The 18,916-nt window shown below is 55.1% G+C and overlaps 1 protein-coding gene across 2 annotated transcripts in view; it reads left to right on the top strand.

Moving 5' to 3' along the window:
* Nucleotides 1-3,084: 3,084 nt before the first annotated feature.
* Nucleotides 3,085-18,916, top strand: part of GNG2 (G protein subunit gamma 2) — a 28,298-nt gene continuing 12,466 nt past the window's right edge. The window contains exon 1 of one of the 2 annotated variants that reach the window (XM_075104337.1): nucleotides 3,085-3,350. The gene's annotated coding sequence lies outside the window, so the exon portion shown is untranslated. Of the gene's footprint in view, nucleotides 3,351-10,414; nucleotides 10,713-18,916 lie in introns of those variants that run through there. The other variant, XM_075104338.1, reaches the window with a different exon arrangement.

The following is an 18,916-nucleotide window of genomic DNA, read 5'->3' as shown; positions in this document are numbered from 1 at the left end:
AGAGGGATGGGGGTGGAGATGTGGGGCTGCGCACCCCTGCTGTGGGGTATCCCCACTGCCCCCTCCCCTGGCACCCTTGGCACCTGTGGTGGAGCGGTGCCAGGGAGCACCCTGCGCCTTTTCTACAGGCTCTGAAAATAATTGCACATTACCAGCAATTTCCCTTTGTCCTCCAAAAATAGCCCTTGTCCTCAGTGAGGCGGGCGCTGACCATCGGGCGGCCGCGGGTCTCGGGGCCTCATTGCTGATCCCCGCTAACACCAGACATTTTCAGGGCAGCTAATTGCTTCACGCAGGAGGGAGGAGCACGACAGGGCGAGCAGCTTCTGGGAGGGGGGCTGCATTGTCTGCTACTAAGTATAGCCTCCAGATTTCATCCCTGGCCTATAAAACCCCTAAATTTTCCTAAAACCAGATGTTGAATGGTTTTCTGCAGGAGCCGGCAGAGCGAGCCAGCCCTGCCGCCCATGGGGGGAGAGGGAGAGGGGTCTCCCCTCCCTGTAGGCTGTGTTTAGCAAAGACTAGTACCCCCAGCTACACTTTTAAATTAATCCTCCTCCATTTGAAGGCATCTGATGGCTTGGTCCCCCACTGCTTCTTCATCTCACCACGGGAGAGGTCCCCAGGGGGAGAAAGGTCCTCCAGTTCCCATCCTGGCGTGTCCCCAGGCAGCCTTGCACCCACGCTGGCCTTTTCCCTGGGATGCTCCCTGGTGCTGGCAGCCCTTCCGCTGCTCTGCGTTACCATTTCACAAATCTAAGCTTTCACAAAAAAAAAAAAAAAAAAAAAAGCTGCACTTGGGCCGTTTCATCTCCAGTCGCGCCGCGTCCAGATTTTGCATCTCCTGCCATCATTTCGTGGCAGCCCAAGAGGTCAAAGACTTGGGACTCGTAGGGCGAACACATGCAAATGCCATTTTTATGCAGCCAACTGCAAAATGCACTGAAAGAAAAAGGAAATGCAGTAGTATCTTCTTTCTTTTTAATATAATTTTGCCACCAGATCAAAATGGGTGGTGCTTTCTCCTGCCGTTAATGCAGCAAGGGCTGTCCCCAGGCATGTGCTTTGCAGAGCATCCTCCTTTCATCAGCCCTTTCAAAACAAGTGCTGCTGGACGTACCCTCTGACATCACCCCAATCAGGCGCCGATGACTAATTGGTGATAAATACAAAAATATCCCATGTGCAGGTGTCTCTTTGGGCCAGGGACCTTCTGCACCCTGAAATTATCATTGGGTGCAACGCTTTTATTTAATGCAGCATCGCACATCCCCTGCGCTGTGTTCGGGGTTGGTGGCTCAATGTGTCCGGGGTGGGGGGGCCCTGCCAGCCCCAGCCCCGTGCTGGATGGTGCCCAGGGTGGGTGCCAGGCCCCTGGGGCCAGCTGCAGGTGGGCTCTGTGGGTGCCAGGGTGACGTGCCGGGGCTGACCTCCTCCGTCCCACTCGCAGGGCAGCGAAGGAAATCAGTCATCGAGTGTCGCTGTGGAAATGGGAGGGGAAACCTGGTTCATGGCAGCCAGCGCCTCTCTGCCAGGAACCCTGCGGAGCTCGGCCAGCGGAGGGGTGACACACAGCCCCCCGTGCCCATCGCTGCCAGCCCCGGGGGTCCCACTGCCACCCTTTGCAGGGTGCCTGTGCCTACCGCCGGCAGGGAGCTGCATCCCGTGGGACCCAGTGGTGCTGCCGCAGGCACAGCTTGCAGCGCCGTGTTTTGGGGGGCATGCTGCCCCCCAGCTCTGCCATGCCCCCTGCCCCAGCCTGGCCCAATGAACACATTAATATACTTTCAATATATATAAGTAATACGGGGCTATTGAGACCTCCAGAGAGCGGAGTTGAAGGTATAGCCATGAGCACACAGCTGGGCTGGCTGCGGATATTTCGGGGTGCAGATGGAGAAAAGGAAAAGGCCACCTTATAAAAACCCAAGCAGTGCTTGTCAGCTCTCTTGTGCTTCTGAAATCCTAAACGTTGGGCAAGTGGGCTCACACTGGTGAAAAAGAAAATATAAAATACTGAGCGCTGGGTGTTCCCCCGATCTGTGCACTGGAGAGGCAGGTAGAGGCTCAGATGGGAACTTCTGAGCTGGGAAGGACCCAAAGGGAGCAGAGAGGGGGCTGGGGGTGCTGGAGGGGTGGGTGGGGGCTCACTTGGTCGGGAGACCCCACACCAGGGCAGAGGTGTCACTGTTAGGGGGTCTGGGGGTAGAAAGAGGGCATCCAGGCATGGGGCATTTGGAGCTGTGAGGTGTGGAGGGCAAGAGAGGGCAGGGAGGGGTGCAGGGGGGCTGTGGGTGCAGGTCTGTGGGGTGCAGGGTGTGCGATGGGGTGCAAGGTGGGTGCAAGGGTATGTGTGGGTGTAGGGTATGTGATGGGTGTGGGGTATGTGATAGGTGCAGGGTGCAGGATGGGTGCAGGGGGGTGCAGGGGGGTGCAGGGTATGCCATAGATGCAGGGGGGTTGTGGGGTGCAGGGTGTGGGATAAGGGGCAAAGGGGGTGGCTGTAGGGAGTGTGGGTGCGGGGTATGTGATGGGTGCAGGGGGGTGAGGCGTGGAGGATAAGGGGCAAAGGCAGTGCAGGGTATGTGGTGGGTGCAGGGTGCAGGATGGCTGCAGGGGGGTGCGGGATAAGGGGCAGAGGGGGTGCAGGTGCAGGGTATGTGATGGGTGCAGGGTGCGGGACGGGTGCAGGGAGATGTGGGGTGCAGGATAAGGGGCAGAGGGGGTGCAGGGTAAGGGGCAGAGGGGGTGCAGGGTATGTGATGGGTACAGGGTGTGGGACGGGTGCAGGGAGGTGCGGGGTGGGGGTACAGCGGGTGTGAGGGTTGTGGGGTTGGCGTGTGTGGGGTGCAGGATGGGGGGGCAGATGGAGGGGCGGGCAGGGCCAAGGGGCACTGGGAGGGACTGGGGCAGAAACGGGCAGGGACGGAGACAGAGGCCAGGAGAGGGGCGTGGGGATGGGCAGAGCCAGGGAGAGGGACCGAGGCAGGGAGAGGGGCAGGAGGCTGCGGGGTCTGGAGAGAAGCGATCTGCAAACCCCGGGGGTTCGGAGAGAGGAGAGGAGAGAGAGCAGGAGGAGGAGGAGGAGGAGGAGGAGGAGGAAGTCGGGGCCGAGCCGCTTCCTGTAGGCAGAGGGATGAGCGCAGACAAAGCTGGGTGGGGACTCGCCGCTCGGGGCTGCTGCTGACCACCCTCCCCCTGCCTCCAGCCCGCATCCCTCCCTCCGTCCCTCCCTCCTCCATCCATCCATCCATCCATCCCTCCATCCATCCCTCCATCCATCCGTCCGTCCGTCCGTCCCGCCGCCGCCCGCCCCGCGGGGGACTCGGGGCAGCACCGCCCGCCTCCAGGTACCACCGGGCGCACGGAGGGAAGGGGGGGGGCCGGGGCTGGGGGCACTGGGAGCACTGGGAGGACTGAGATTGACAGCACTGGGTACACTGGAGCTGGGCAGGGCGGTCCCCAGCCCCGGCCACCCGCTGCCAGCGGCCCCCGCGGGCCCCCGAACCGCTCCAAAATCAGCAGAAAATCCACCCACCCCCCCAAAAAAAAATAGCTCCCCGAGTGCCAACCCCCGCATCCCCCCCGCCCCACGGGGACCCTCGGGTGGCGGTGGCACCTGCGGGGGGGCGCGGGGGTCTCCGTCCCACTGGGGGAGCCGGGGGAAAGGTACAAAGAGTTCAGTCTCCCCAACAAAGGTTTGATTTAGAGGGTTTGATCCTCAGTTAATCAACTGATTTGCCACCACAGGAAAGGCTTTTTCCGCGGATCAATGAGGCGTAGTGTTCTTTTTCCATTTTTTAATTTTTCTCTCCCTGGGAAGGAAGGGTGAGACTTCCCCAACCCCAAATCCTCGTAACAACCTCAGGATCTGCCCCCTGCCTGGCTTGGGGGGGGCGGATTTGGGGGTGACAGCCATGCAAGGCAGAGGCGCACCCCGCGCCCCACCCCGCCATCCCTGCGGCGGCCGCCCTCTCCCCATCATTTCCATCAAAATCCTTATTTTTTTTTTTTCCCAGCGGTGGTTTGTGGGGCGAGCGCTTCGGGTCAAGTAACCCTGGGAAAATCACCAGGAAGATGCGCTCGGGGAAACCTGGTCCAGGGCTCACTTGCCCCAGCGGGAGGGGAATCCAGCAAAAAAACTTTTGCTTTCTTGCCTCCTCAGTGGAAAATGGATTTATATTTACGGAAAATCTTGAATCGCAGCAATCCCTCACCCATTACTAATGAGTTACTAATGAACTTAAAGCGTGCAACCCCAAAGGGCAGTGACTTGGAGCACATATTATCTGCCACTGCTGCACCCGCTGCCTGCAGGGCAGGGGATCGCTGCAGGTCCGCTATGTTATTTATTTCCCTGTTCCCCTCCACACTCCCAAATTACCGAATAACCAGCAAGCCTGTGCTTCCCAGCCACGAGAGGGAAATGGGCCGGGGCTGTGCGGGTGGCAGCGGCACGTACCCTGGCAGCTGGCTGGGGCCAGGCACGGAGGGTTTTTCCTTATAACTGGATTTCCCTGAATGCAGCTGGAGCATGCGATTTTAATCCTCTTTTCTGCCATATGGCCGCTCGCTGGATTGAAATATGACTCAATTAATTATTGCCAGGAAAGCCCCAGGGTGAAGCCTTCCTCCAGGAGGATGTTTTGAGGTGCTCCTGGGGTTATAACGGGGCTTTTCTCGCCCCGTGCTGTGGGGTACACGGGCACGTGGCTCAGCCCCATCGTGCCCTAGCTCCCGTGTTGGCCTCGTGAGGCCAGGCATCAGCCACGCTGCTCCCTCAGCACCGCTTTTGGTGCATTTTTTTGGCATTTTCAGCCTTGCATTTGCTTGCAAGAGGAAGCGGGGGCTGCTGCTTGCTGCCGCTGGCACTGTGTGCTGCTGGCTGCTCACCTGTGACACGAGTTTGGCAGTCTCAGCATCACCTGGATGACAATTGGAGTCAGCCTCACCTCCGAAATGGCATATCCCCAGCTTGGGGGTGCCCGCAGGCCTCCCCACTGCTAGCACGTGCCCATTCTCTCTCCCATGTCCCCTGGGAGCTGCTAGTTTTGCTCCCAGCGGTGCACGAACTGGCGCTAAGGATGCTCGTTGTATTTTCTCCGGGCTTCTTGCAACCGTCAGCTGGTGGAGGCAAGAAGCGGCCCCGCAGGGCACATTTTGCATGCGGGCTCGGATGAGTGGCCATACCACGGCACTGCCGGCCCTGGGGCGGGGAATATAACCGGTGGGCGTAAGGGTCTGGCACGGGGCTGCCTCACGGCACTGGGGCTACCATTTTCCACCAGAGCAATTTTAGCCCATTTGCAGCACCAGAGTTATCGAGACGCAGAGCAGGCAATCCCAGCAGGGCACCCAATGGGATTCCCATGGGTAGGTGGCTGCGAGTCGGTGACAAAGCTCAATTATTATTATTATTATTATTTTTAATCCCCAAGCCAACCTGCTGCTTTCTACCCTGCACCAGGGCGGCCGTGAGCAGAAAACACCATAAAAAGCCAAATTTTGCAAGGGTGGGCAACACCTTCCCACCCGGTGGCCCCACAGAGGTGGATGTGCCCGCTGGGCTTGTAGTGCTTTGGCCTCCGAACGGTGACATCTGAGGCAGCACTTCTTTTGAAATCCAGTGAGTCACCGAAGGAGGACAGCCAGGCGCCGGCGCAGGCTGTTACCATAGTAATTAGGGCTGGTGAGCCAGTGCCGGAGCGCAAAGACCCCCCGCACCCCTGAAAAGCGCTGCTTGGGGGTGGCCGTGCCTCCCCATCCCGCACGTCGGTGCCGGGATGCTCGAGGCCAGCATGCTCGTGACGCGTGTGCTGCTGTCGAGGACCACGGGGCTGCACCACCTGCTCCCTCCCACCGGCCTGTTGCCCCATTTTGTGTTGGAAATAAGGTGTTTGCTCTGGTAAAAGCACTATATTTGGCACAAGTTGCATCGGTTCTCAGTGTGACTCCTCCAGGGTTTCAGCGCTGCGCGGGATACGGCTGTGCGCGATCGCAGCCGGCGCAGAAGCGGGAGGAATGAGCAAAGGGATTAGGGTGGGTTTTCAATTTTTTTTTGCTTTTCAGACTCTTTTCTTGCTGTTTCTTCCCCTCTGGTTTCTTACTCAGTCTCTTTGCGGGGCTGCGGCAGCTGCTGGGAGGAGGGATGGGATGAAAGGCAGAGGGAGATGCTACCCCACGCTGCAGGGCAGGGCGTGGGGTGCAGCGTGGTTCATGGGCAAAGGGGATTTTGTGCTTGTTCTTGCAGAGTTTTATTACCTGCTCACTTCTAGTGGAGCTTCGGCCCTTCCTCATGCATAGTTTTCTCTTCTGTGCGCAACACGCATGGCGCAAACATCCCCTAAGCTGGTCCATTAAAGCGCAGGAGCAGCCTTGCCCCCCAAACTCATGGGGAGGAGTGAAAATGGGGGCTCCTGCTTCTGCTGCTCATGGGGGAGCGCGTGACGGTGGCGGGGAAATGCAGGCTGTCTCTCCCAGCTCTCTGCACACGCTTGGCACGAGCCGTTTGGCACTCGCCCCGTTCAGAGGCAGCTCAGAGCTGGGGAGAAGGACAGGCTCCACGGATTTGGCTCCGTGGAGGAACAGGATTTGCTCCAAAACCCATCCAAAGTTGCTGGGACCGTGTTTATCAAGTCTGGGCTTTGGGTCAGGCCAGTGATTAATTAATGGTGTCTTTGATCAGAGCCGTGCAAGCGAATCACCAGCGTTTTGCGGGCTGGGAGGAAGCGGGAGCTGGATGCAGCCAGCCCCTGGGCTGGGCGAGGATGTGCGAGGGCAGAGCCGTGCCAAGGCTGAAGTCTAAAAGCAAACATCTCCTGCATTTCATGTAGGTATGATGGACTTTAAACACCAAACCCAATATTTCACAGGCTCAGAGGAGGGGAAAAAGAATCCCTGAAATGGCAATCTACCAAACCTTAAAAAATCACCACCTTGCTATTCACATGCAGTTGAGAAACCCTCAACAATTCCTGGCCAGCAGCTGCGCCAGGCCCTGCTTATCCTACCAAACACAATTAGTTTTCACCTTATCTCATCCTTCCCTTGCTTTTCACACAGCAATTTTCTTGCCCTGTTGTCCGTCATCATCGTTGTAACTCGGTCTGATTAGTTTATCCAAGGAAAGGTCCAGGCATGGCTGGACTGTGGTCGGTGGGTACCGGCATTGCGGGAGGTCTCCAGTAGTGGGTGATGCTTTCATCTAGCATCCAAAAGCCTGCTGAGATGCAAGGAGGGGTCGGTTATTCTCAGGGCTGCTGATGTGAACCCCAGAGTGCTGTAGCCGGCGCGGCAGGGCACCCTGGCAGCTGGCGCAGGGTGGAGGTGCTGCTGCAGTGGATAAGCTCCTTTAGCTGAATTGGTGTCTTCATTTAACAGGTTTATCGTCCCACCCTCGCTTGATTTCCTGGGGGCTTTGGGAAGGAAAGTTGGCTCTGTCCCTCCTGTGATGCTCCCTATGAGCGGCTCTGCTGGCTGGGAAGATCCTGGCTGGGCAGCTGGGTTTGTAAGTGGGAGCGACTTGGGTGGGAAGGAGCAGCCTTGCTGGAGCCTTGTAGCTTATCAGGGATCCTGAGCATCAGTGCTCCTTCCTGGATCCCACGCAATCCCCCTAAAGGGGAAAAATCCCTGGCACAGCGTGGAATATTCCCACTGCAAACGCCGCTGTGGTGCTGGTTTTACCCCATCCCATGCTGTTCCGCATCCCTCCTGCTGCTGCCTACAGCATCCTCCAGACCAGGGCTGCTAGACCCCAGCCCCAAAGCCTGGCTGCTGCCTGCTGGGGCCTTGGCTGCCTCCCTGAGCTGCCTGTGTCCGTCCCCGCGGGCAGAGCCACCAGCTGCAACAGGGGACCGCGGGGATGTCGGTGCCCCGTGCCACCACCGGCGCCTCTGCGCAGAGACACAGACCTAATTATAGAAGATGCCCAGAGTAAGTCGGCGCCGAGAAACCCCTTTCCTCCGCCTGCCCGCGCGGGAGCGGCTCAGCAGCCCTGGTGCTCCCCTGGCTGGCACCTCAGGGAAAATAGTGACAGGGTTTGGGTGGGTTTGTGCACTAATTATAGCCGGGTTGTTTCAGTGCTGTTGTGCCTCTCTGTGTCAGCCCTGCCGTGTTGGGAAACCTGCGCTATTCTGGTGACAGCACAGCCGGGGCCGGATCGGTCCCCGCAGCATCCCCGGCATGGTGGCCGAGAGGGCTGTCCTGGCCCCGCACCTCCTCGGGGCTGTGAAACCGCCATGACGTGGGAACTGGGGAGGGAGTTCACCGGTGGTTTGGGTTTTATGCCAAGTTGCAGCGAATGCAAGCAGTGCTTCAGCCCTGGGCTTTGTGCAAGGGCAGGATTTGTGCTAACGCTGACACCCAGGTTTGCTGAATCTCTTCTAATAAAAACCATTCTTGGCTTATTCGCCAATAACCAAACGTGGCGTTGAGTCCTCGTGGCTGTAGAAAACCAGCAGTCATGGTGGGACTGGGACACTTACGGCTCGGGGGGGGTTTATCCCCAGCCTGGGGACCTGGGGACAGGCAGGGCGTCCCCATGTACCTGTCAGCATCTGCAGGGATACAGAGAAGGTGTGTTTTCTCTCTTGCCTGCTCCCATCTGAGCCGTGTCCCAGAGGAGAGACCGGGAGCTGAAGCTGGGTGAGGCACAAGAGCATTTAACCTGTTGCAGCATCCCCCCGGGATGGCAGCGTGGGGAGCACTGCCAGGCGTCCGAAGGTCACAAGCCTGAGGCCTGATCCCCTTGAGGGCTGTGCTGAAGGGATGCTTCAGGCTTTGGTCATCTTAAAATCCCCCTGTAGCTGTGAATTCCTGCAGACTGAGTGCATCGCACTAACTCTGAATTTGGAGGAGTTGTGGTTTTTGGGCCATTTTGGGTAAGAAAGCACCATTTGCCGGCAGATGTGAGATGCTCGGTATTGATTGAATTCCTTTCTGGTCTTTGGTTTTGCTTTGGAGTAGGTGCAGTGAAGGAAGGAGAGCAGGGTAAAGGAGGAATTGGGAGTCGGGGAATGGATCTCGAATGCAACGGGGTGCCAGAAACATGTCTTCACAATCCCACTGTCACCGGGGTGTGCCAGGAGGGTGCCAGCATGTCTCTGCATTTAGCAGGCATCATCATTAGGGCTTTGTAACAGTTACAGCTGTGATGCCCAGTTTGGGGTAGGGCTGGGGTGAGAAGCACGCACAAGATGAGCTTTGGGCTCTGGGCTTGTCCCTCCTTTTCCTTGACAGCATCAGGTGGGTTTGGGTTTTCTAAAGGGCTGAATCCAAACCGAGCTGTAGCGTGGCGGCCTTGGCCTTGGCCTTGCCTTGGGGCTGGGCTGGATTGCCTCAAACCCCCCGCAGTGAGTTGTCCATCACCCACGGGGGTTGGAGAAGAGCAGGATGGTGACTGCCAGCCAAGTCGGGATGGGGGGCCAGCGCTCCAGCTTGCTCTCCCTGCTGCTGTCAGCAGGAAGAAGGCAACATGTGAGCTGTTTCAAGGCAGAAATCACCTTCCAAGAGTTTATATTCTATTTCAATGTGTTTCTTCTCAACCAGACTCTGGGAGGAACAGGCAGGTGTCAGGGGTGCAGGATCCATCATCTGCTTGTGGGGCTGGGGCTGTGTGCCCTGGGCTGTGCACGCAGGGGACACTGTGGGGCAGGAGACGTATGGGGGCTGAATTGAGGAGACCACCTTATTCCAAGCTGCTTCTTTTGGTTTCACACCTGCAGACACCATTCTGATGGGGATTAGTGTGTGCCCAGTGTCTGCAGTCATCCTCTCAGGTCAATACAGTGTTAGTGACTCCTTATGTACGGGCCACATCCAGCCTGTTGAGGTTTATGGCTTTGGGGGAAGGTTGAGTGTCCCTGGAGGTCACTTTGGACTCATGGAACCCAGGGGCACCATCTCCTCGCTGTGTTGCTGCTCCCAAACCCTCCTGCCAGATCCTCACTGCCTTTCGCCTCTTGAAAGAGTCATGTGAGATGGAGGGACAGCAAGACCTTGGTCTGAGTCTCCTGAGGACCAAAGCACCAGGAGAAATGGTCAATGCCCATTTTTCTAAGGCGTTATGGGGGCATGGGCAGTCCTAGTGCTGGTACCTGTTAGGGGGCGGTTTATCAGGAGCGTTTCTTCTCTGCAGCCTTGGGGATCCTTGAAGCGTGGCCTGAACGTACCAGGAGCTGCACAAAGCTTGTTAGTCATCCTGGAGGTGAACAGGCTCAATCTGCTGGTTGTAAACCTCGTGACATTTCCTGCCCTTTCTTCTTATCTGACAAAACCAGACCTCTCGTGATCTCCATAAAGTTTCTCTTGAGCGGAGCTGTGCTGTTTGCTGCTCTGACCACAGCTGCCCGTGGGAGGTGTCTTGGGCTGGCGCTTTCTCTCCACCCCTCAGCAAGGTTCCCGTGAGCCCTGAGCTGCTGCAGGAGAGCAGATCTGTTGGGGGACACGTCCTCCTTCCCAGGAAGGTGTGCAGAAAACATCTGACCATCGCGTTTGCATGGTGGAGACTTCCTCACCCATGGCCCCCCACATACAAGGAAGTTGGGCTTTGTCCTCATGGTTGGGGTTTGGCTTCTTTATCTGCTCTGGAGGTCCTGCTCCATGGGCACGTCATGCAGTTTTATCTTACTTGTGTTATGGTTGCGTGGGCTCCTTGGCTTATATCAGCCCTTGAATTTGACCCATGTTGGCAGGAGCTGGATGAAGAGTGTGAGGTAATGGTTTTCTCTCCATGACACCTTGAGTGGGGTGAAGGACTGGGCTGGCTGGTTTTGCAGATCAAGTTCAGGCCATTGATTGCCTGTGCTGTGAAGGTGTATTATGGAAGAAGTCTCTGGCTGTGGTTTTGGCTTTCACCAGGCTGGGAGGCGTTAGCTGTGAGAGCTGGTGGCCATGGGGAAAACTGCCCAGGATTTGTGCCACCTCCCTTCACTTTCCTGTTGTTTTTGGGATCCCTCAGGGGCTTTCCAGGGAGCAAACACTGATTTTGGTGACAGAACATCTTGGTCAATGACTTATCTAGGTTGGAGGGGGCCTCAGGAAGTCTCTGGTCTCACCTCCTGCTTGGAGCATGGCAAACACCATGGGCTACCCATGTGCTGTCCCAGCGCTGTCCCCATGGACATTGTATGAGTCCATGTGGGTCCAGGTGCCCCCAGGGTGTCGTGCAGCAACATGGCCAGGTCTTCCCCATGTCTCTACGTGCCTTCTCGGGGACCTTGTACCCCCTTGCTGGGTCTGCAGTGGTTCGGGGTCCTCAGTGGGGGTCATCAGCCATCCACAACCTGTAAACCTATTCGGACCTCTTCTAATTAGTCATCAGGACTGTGACTGCTGCTGGAGCAGCTCTGCTCACGCTGGAAGGTGCCCAAGCAGATGTCTCTCACCTTGGGTGGGAAAGCATTGAATGCTGGCCAGGTCTGGTGGTGTCCCTCGGTTTGTGTAGGACCTTGCAAAGAGGCAGCAGTCTGGGGGCTGTGCCGTGGGGCCAGAGGTCCAGCGTGCCCCAAGGGCAGCGTTTCAAAAGGGCTTTAGGTTCAATTATTCAAGTCACGCTGACTGGATTGCGTTTCATCCCTTGTATTTTTAATATCATGGAGGCATGATGGTGTTTGTGCGGTGCTTGCAGGGCTGGTACCATCAAAATACATTGCATTATTTATCAGCTGATTTAATATAATTGCTCTCAGCCTCACATCTTCGCTTGGGGGGTTTGTATTCATGTCTGGTGCTTCCCTTGCTCCCCAGCTAACACCGGTGGGAGGGGACCCTGCCTCTTTCCTCCGCACCGTGAGAGAAGGGAATAAAAAGATGATTTTGATGCAACAACCCAGTCTGACTGAGAGGTGCAAGCGGCAAATAAGGGAGGCACTGATTTTTTTTTTTTTTAAAGCCTAAATCTAAGCCCTGTGTAAGCGTTTCCCTTAATTGATGTAAAAGTTAGGCTGGCTGTGAATCGATGCTGCTCCTCTATCCTACCTGGAACCGAAACCCGGCCCCCCAAAGAGCAGCTGCCTTCGTTGATTTTCATAGCTCACGTTGGGAAAAATATAGAAAGCAACTGCACAGCCCCGTGCTGAGCTTTCCCAGCAGCCAGGTAGGCAGGGAAAGGCGCTTGCCCTTGGGAAGGCAGCTCACAGAGCAGCGGGGCCCACATGCAGCAGCTCCGGCTCGTTTGGCAGAAGGATTAAAGCTTTGGGAGCGGGCACGGGGAGGGGGATAAATGAAGCACGTGGGGCCCATGGCATGGCCCGGACAGATTGATCTCCAGCACAGGAGGTATTGATGCATGGCTGGGGAGGGTGAGCCAGCATGAGTAACGCCGTCTTGTGCTGCTTAATACAGGGTTTGCATTGTTTCTTTGGGTTTATGGTTTTTTCCCTTTTTTTTTTTTTTTTTTTTTTTGCAATGCGTGATATTGCAAGTGTAAAAACACCGCCCAGGCTAGCAGCTCTGGGGTGGCTTTCTCCTCCCGTCTGCGTAACATCAGTGTTTGCTGAGCATGTGTCATTTCACGATATAGCCAGAATAACGTGTGGTGGTAAAAGCAGGGCCGTTGACTCAGCAGGAGGTGTGGCAGGGATGCTTTGCATGCATTTGAAGGGGAAAACAGACTGGTTCAGGGATTTTGGGCTCCATGGGAAAACCAAGATGTTGTATGCGGAGGTTAGTAAGCGGTGAGAAAGGATGAGGATGGGGACAGGCTTGGCAATCCAGGGAAATAGCGTGGGAAAGGCTCTGAGGGCACAGCCTGGGAGAGAAAAGCAATTGCTGTTCTGCAGGAGCATCGTGGCCATGAGAAATGCAGGTGGGTCAGGACTTGAGCAAAGGGAAGCTGCCGAGCCCACGGCCGCGGTGCTGCTGCACCTCGATCCCCCTCCGCATCCCTGTCCCAATTCTGCCGCGATGGCTGTGCCCTCCTCTCTTCATCGCATCGGGAAGGACCCAGGTGTACTCGCTGCCCCCGTAACCGGGTCCTACTTTACACCAAAATGCATTAGGTTACAGGAAAAAAAGAGGCAGTAGCAGGCCGCAGAAGTTAAATTTAATTGAGATAATATGGGTCAGCTCACCGACCGAGGACCGAGCAACCTACTTCTCCCCAGCCAGCCCCAGCTAACCTGGTTTGCAGCACCGCCACAGCTCTGCAGCCCTGCCCGCATCCCTGCCGTGGACTGAGAAACTCCCCCTGGTAGCCTCAAGTTTGCCAGCGGAGAAGTCACAGGCCACAAAATGTCAGGGCCAATGCAAGCCACCGTCAATTACTTTTCAAAGTTATTGACTGTGGAAATACAGAATAGCACAAGGATGGTTTCTTTCTTCTTCTATTTTTTTCTTCCCCCCCCCCCTCCCCCCTCCCAGAAACCTGCTAAAATCGCCCACGTCTAGTGGTGATCCTCCACCTGCAGCTTGGGATCTGGCCATCAGCAAATGCTTTACTCATTTAACGGGTATCTTATTGGTGCCATAGCGCAACAGCTTTGTAGTGAAACCTTTGCAGGGTACCTGTAGCTGCAAGATACAGGGTTTTACCCCACACGCTGTGCGTAAAGCACGCCAAATCTCCGAAAGTAATTACAAAGCTCTCCCATCTCCACATGATGCGTCCGCTATTTGAGTAGTGGCTCTAAAGGCACCAGCTCTGGATGCTGTGAAAAACCTGAAAAAAGAGATAAAGAAGGGGAAAAAAAGCTCCCAGCCTTGCTGCTTTGATGGCAGGGATGGGAAGAGAAATACCAGGCAGCAGCACAGGGGCTTCGCTCTGCTGTAGCAGATAGGCTGTGACCTGTTTGCTGTATTTGAAGCTTGAAATAGAGCCTTATGAGTAATGTGGTTCAGGTGCTTATCACTAATTAATTAATTCTTTTTGTACAGTGGATACCTAATTAAAGCAGTCTAAGGTAATTCCTGGGGGGGCTTAAACTAATGGGATGGTTAACGGGGTTGTTTCTTTGCTGATGTAACTTGTTGGGTGATTCCCAGCGGCTGGGAAGGGTTATTAGGCTTCATGTGAGTGTTACTTAAAATAAAATTCTAATAAAGGTTTGGTTTGGGTGAAATCATCAGAGAATGATTTCTCATTGCAATGATTTCTGCAGATGAGGGCTTCACCTGCTGCAGAAGTTATCTGGGCGAAAAGGCACGGCGAGGCTCTTCTGTTCGAAGCTAAAGGACTGGTTTTGGTTTTATTTTAGCTGAGCTGAAAACTGCTTTGCAGAAGGATGAGCCCAGCAGCCTGGCAGCGCAGCAGGAGCTATTGCAAAATCCACATGCTCCTTCCAATTTCCTGGTGTCACGAGGAGGTTGCCCCCTAAAAATGTGACATTTTAAGCAAATCAGGGCAACTCAGCGGCTCACCCCGATTCCTTCGGGGTGGCTGTACCCCACCACACTGGCGGACAGGCAGTGGGTAAATCACCGTGGCCTTGAATTCAGGATGACTTTGCGTGAGGCTCAGGGTGGGTTTGTCCCTTCGGGAGCAGTGTTGACACAGTCAAATATCCAAATCCTTTTGCAAATGTGATGCTGGGTGAAACGCCTCTGCCTTGCAGCGCTCCCTCCTTCTTCCCTTCGCTTTCAGACCTCATTTCGCACCTTCCCCTAAAGGTCTTTATCTTGACCCTGGCAAGCAGGATGTTAAAAACTGAAACCCAAGAATGGATCAGTTAATTAACATGAAATAACAGCTCTTGGCTGCTTCCCTTAATTAAGGGTCAGGAGTTCAGAGCTGTATGAACAGATGTTGGACTCCTTTTCCTGGTACAGGAGCTCGTAGCTTCCTCGGCAGCTTTAACCATCTCTCTTTTGTCCTGGGACAAGAGGCAGGGAACTGGGATTTCTGAGCAAGGTGTGTACAAAGAATTTATTTCAGAGTCAATGTGAGTTGGCTTTGGGAAGGAATCAAGAAGTGAAGGAATCGAGAAATCATAGCTGTGATGATGCTTCTTATTAAAGGGTGAATTTGGTTTTCTAGAGGTCTTTCCATGGGGAAAAAAGAGCTCTTTTTTTGAGGGTTTCTGCCCTTTTCTGGCCAGCTGGAAGGTGATGCATGTTTCCTAGACCTAGAGTCTCCTTTACAGCAGACACTTCTGCCCTGTGAAGTAAGGGACTACCCAGCCTGCTGCCACTTCATCGGTAGGAAACAGGTTTTGTGGGGTGGATTTCGGTATCCAAGAGATGATTGGGGTTTCAACGGGAATTTTTTATTTGGTCGATTCATTCATGCTTTTACCATAGAGTTGCTGCTCCATGGATGCGTGGGTGTTGGTAGTGCTTGGTTATCACCAGCTGCCCCTGATGCGGCTAAATCAGGGTCACTCCAGTCTGGGAAGCGTCATTCCCTCTGTAAGTGTTTTGCCAGGCTGAGAGTAATCCTGAAGAGGGGGATTGCTGTGTTATACAGCATGGGTACAGCGCGTTATAGAAGGGGAACTAGTCATTCCTTGGCCATTGCTGCAGTAGAAATGCAAAATAATATGCTCGAGTTTTTTCAAGGATACTGGCATAGTATTTTAACTGATGTTAAAAGGTGCATTGCCCAGGGCTGCAGGTAGCGCTGTTGACCTGGAACACCTCTGCTACAAGGACAGGCTGAGAGAGTTGGGGTTGTTCAGCCTGGAGAGGAGAAGGCTCCAGGGAGACCTTACTGTGGCCTTCCAGTGCTTAAGGGGGACTATAGGAAGGATGGGGGCAACCTCTTTAGCAAGGCCTGTTGTGACCGGACAAGGGGTGATGGCTTTAAACTAAAGGAGGGTAAATTCAGACTAGATATAAGGAATACATTTTTCATTATGGGGGTGGTGAAACCCTGGCCCAGGTTGCCCAATGAGGCCAGTAGATGCCCCATCCCCGGAAAACATCCAAGGCCCGGCAGGACGGGGCTCTGAGCGACCTGATCGAGTTGAAGATGTCCCTGCTCATGGCTGGGGGTTGGACTAGATGGCCTCTAAAGGCCCCTTCCAACCCACACCATTCTATGACCTCCAGCCTGGCCTGACCCCTGTGCAGGGGAGAGACCCTCCAGCATGGGAGAAACCTGCGGGCTTGTGATGCCCCAAGGCTCAGTGGCCACTTTTTCAGGGGTTTTGTGGATTTGGCGGGGAGAAATCCAGGCAGCCGACTTATGGGAGGATACGGGACCACAGGAGAGCCCTGCACATTGGTTTGGGGGGGAAGAAAGGTGACAGCTTTGCTGCTGCGACAGCAGGCATGTCCAGAGGGGAGGTCTGCACTGGTGGGTGATGGTTGGATGGGCTCCCATGAGCTCCTTCACCAGAAAGGACACCTGCAGCAGCCTGGGGCGAAGCGTGACCCACCTGCACGTCCCTCCTCAGCACTTCTCCTCTCTGCCTGATTCTCCCCTTCTTCTCTTTTTCTCTGTTTACTGAGCCGTCTGTGTGTTGGAGGTACTTTGGTCTATCTGGGGGACTTCAAAGACTGTGGATATGTCTCCATCTTCCAGGCAGACTGGGAGGTCAGTGGTGCCCCAGGTAGCGCAGGTGCTCCTTTGCAGGAGGCAGCCAGTGGGGCATTTCTGAGAAACCCTGGTTTTCTGGGGAGTCCTGGTGGTTTTAGGGAATTTCTGAAGCTGCATATTCTCCTCTCAGGCAAGTTTCGTAAAAATAAAATGCAAGCAACTGAGAGTATTAGTGTTTTTTTAAATCTGGGTAGGATGAAAGCTAAGTGCAGCTTGAACAGGGGAGCAGCCGTGTCCTTTACTGCAAGGGTTTTGCTGCAAGACCACCCGGGGTTTTGCAGGGCAGAGGGTCTCTGTGTTCCCACTCCCCTCATATGCACTGCAGCGAGCCTTCAGCCTCCTGTTGGTCTCTGGGTGTGTTTTAACATTTCGTTAAATTTAAAAAAAAACCAAACAACCCAACCAAAAAAACCCAAACAACTGAAAAAAACCCAACCCTTAAATAATTTTCATTTTCGGTGAAGTGCAGCAGTAGCGTGGCTCAGCCCCTGTGGAGGCCACAGAATTGGAGCCTGTGCTTAAACCCTCTGCTGCAGGAGAGCCCGAAAGGCGGTGCTGGTGCTGGTGTGACAAGATACGTGCCCTTATCTGTCCCTTCTGGTGTGTCACACCAAAACATGACAGCCAAGGCCTTTTTATTTCTGTGCTACGGCATAAGCAGGTAGCGAGGAGCCCGGCTGCCCCCCCGGCGGGCATTGCCCCCGGGAAGCATTGCCACGAGCATGTGTGGGTGCTGAGAGCACGACGAGGGGCTGACCGGAGGTCAGAAGTGAGTCGTCAAAATGACAGGTATTTTTAATCTGGATGAAAACTCAGGCCATGAGAAGAAGGTGATGCTCAGCTGCAGCTTTGCTTGCCTGGACCGCTGGACCACATATTTGGGCATCCTTATTCCGCAGTGTTTGGCCAAGCTCCCAGGGCACCCATCCTCCCAGTGCCTGTTCTGCACACACTGCTGGGTTTGTCCCTTGTGCATAAAAACAGACATTCTTTCCCAGGGTTTTCCCGCAAATGATGATGGGGTGGTTTTTCCTTTTCAGGGGTACATCCCCAAAGGCCCTGGGCCAAGACGGGGCATCGCACGGCTTTTTGGCTTGCTGGAAATCTCCAGCTTCATCAGCTGGGGAAATGCTGCCGCCGTTAAACCCCTGACCTTCAGCACAGGGATCTGCACCCTCGGCGGCGTTCCTGTGGTGCCAGAGCCTTGTGCTGACCCCAGAGCAGGTCGGTGCTCCACCCCCGCAGTTCCTGGCCAAAGAGAGCCACCATTTCCTATGAACGGCGGCAGGAGGGACTGGAGCAGATGTGCCAGGCTGTGCTGTCCGGCGGCTGGTTCTTCACCCCAATAATCTCTCAAAGAAAAAAAAAAACAAACTTAAAAAAAAAGGAAGTCGAGGTTGGTTTCTGTTTGCCTTCGTTGTGAACCGTTAGGATACCCGTGAGAAAATAAAAAGCTGAGATTCTCACTTTCGCATGACACCCATGGCACAGTGACTTCTCCAGGCAAAAGGGACAGCCCTGTGAGAGCTGGGATGTCCCTGTGGGGCCAGAGCCACCTGTCTCCATCACCGCTGCCCTGTCCCGCTCCTCTCCAGGTCTGTACATGCCTCTTGGGAAGGAGGTTTCTCCTGGAGCCTCAGCCTGGGCAGGCTGCGCTGGGAAACGCTCAGCTCTCCAAACGGATGGATGTTGCTAAAACCTTTACTGCTTGCAAAATTCATGGAAAAGCGTGCTGTCGACTGGAGATATTAATGAGGTCTGGGCTTCAACTGCAGTCGGCTCCAGCAGCACAAGGTGGATGGAGGGGACATCCCCATCCACGCTCTCTGCAATGCCAGCTCTAGCACTGAGCTCTTTATTTAATGCCCCAGCAAAATTATGGAAGAGAAAAGTCTTTGCAGCAGCTCCGTCTCACTCCCTGTGCTTTGCATTGCCTTGATAATGAGGTTTACCAGCAGAGCCAGGGCTGGCTGAGCCAGCGGCAGGCTAGGTCTGACCCCGGCTCTGCTTTTGGGGTGAAATATGGCTGAATAGGCTAAGACTGGCAACAGATTTGCGCCCACCCCGAGTGCCACAGAAGCAGCGGGAAGCCAGGCCAACTGCGGGGTCGGCACCGAAACCCGCCACCGTGGGCAAAACACCGGCATCAGGGCCGGAACGGGCACCCATCCCACCTCGCCCCTGTTTGGCGGGAGGGATTGGATGCTGGTGTGGTAACAAAGCCGTTTCCATGGAAACAGGCTCATTTTCCGCTCAGGCACCTTTAAATTTATTTATTTATTTTTTTGCCAGCATGTCTCCGACCTGTGAGCTGCTTTTTGGCGATTTAAGCACTGTATTGGGCACTGGGCGTTAAAAAAGGATGTTGTAAAATGGAATAAAATCCCCGTGGATGGGGACTGGGAGCTGTGGCTGTAACCACTGCTGAGGATTAAGGTCCTG

Source organism: Phalacrocorax aristotelis, chromosome 9, assembly GCF_949628215.1.
Source record: "Phalacrocorax aristotelis chromosome 9, bGulAri2.1, whole genome shotgun sequence".
Lineage (NCBI taxonomy): Eukaryota > Metazoa > Chordata > Aves > Suliformes > Phalacrocoracidae > Phalacrocorax > Phalacrocorax aristotelis.
The sequence above is the reverse complement of the archived record's forward strand: the minus strand, read 5'-3'. Positions and strand labels throughout refer to the sequence as shown.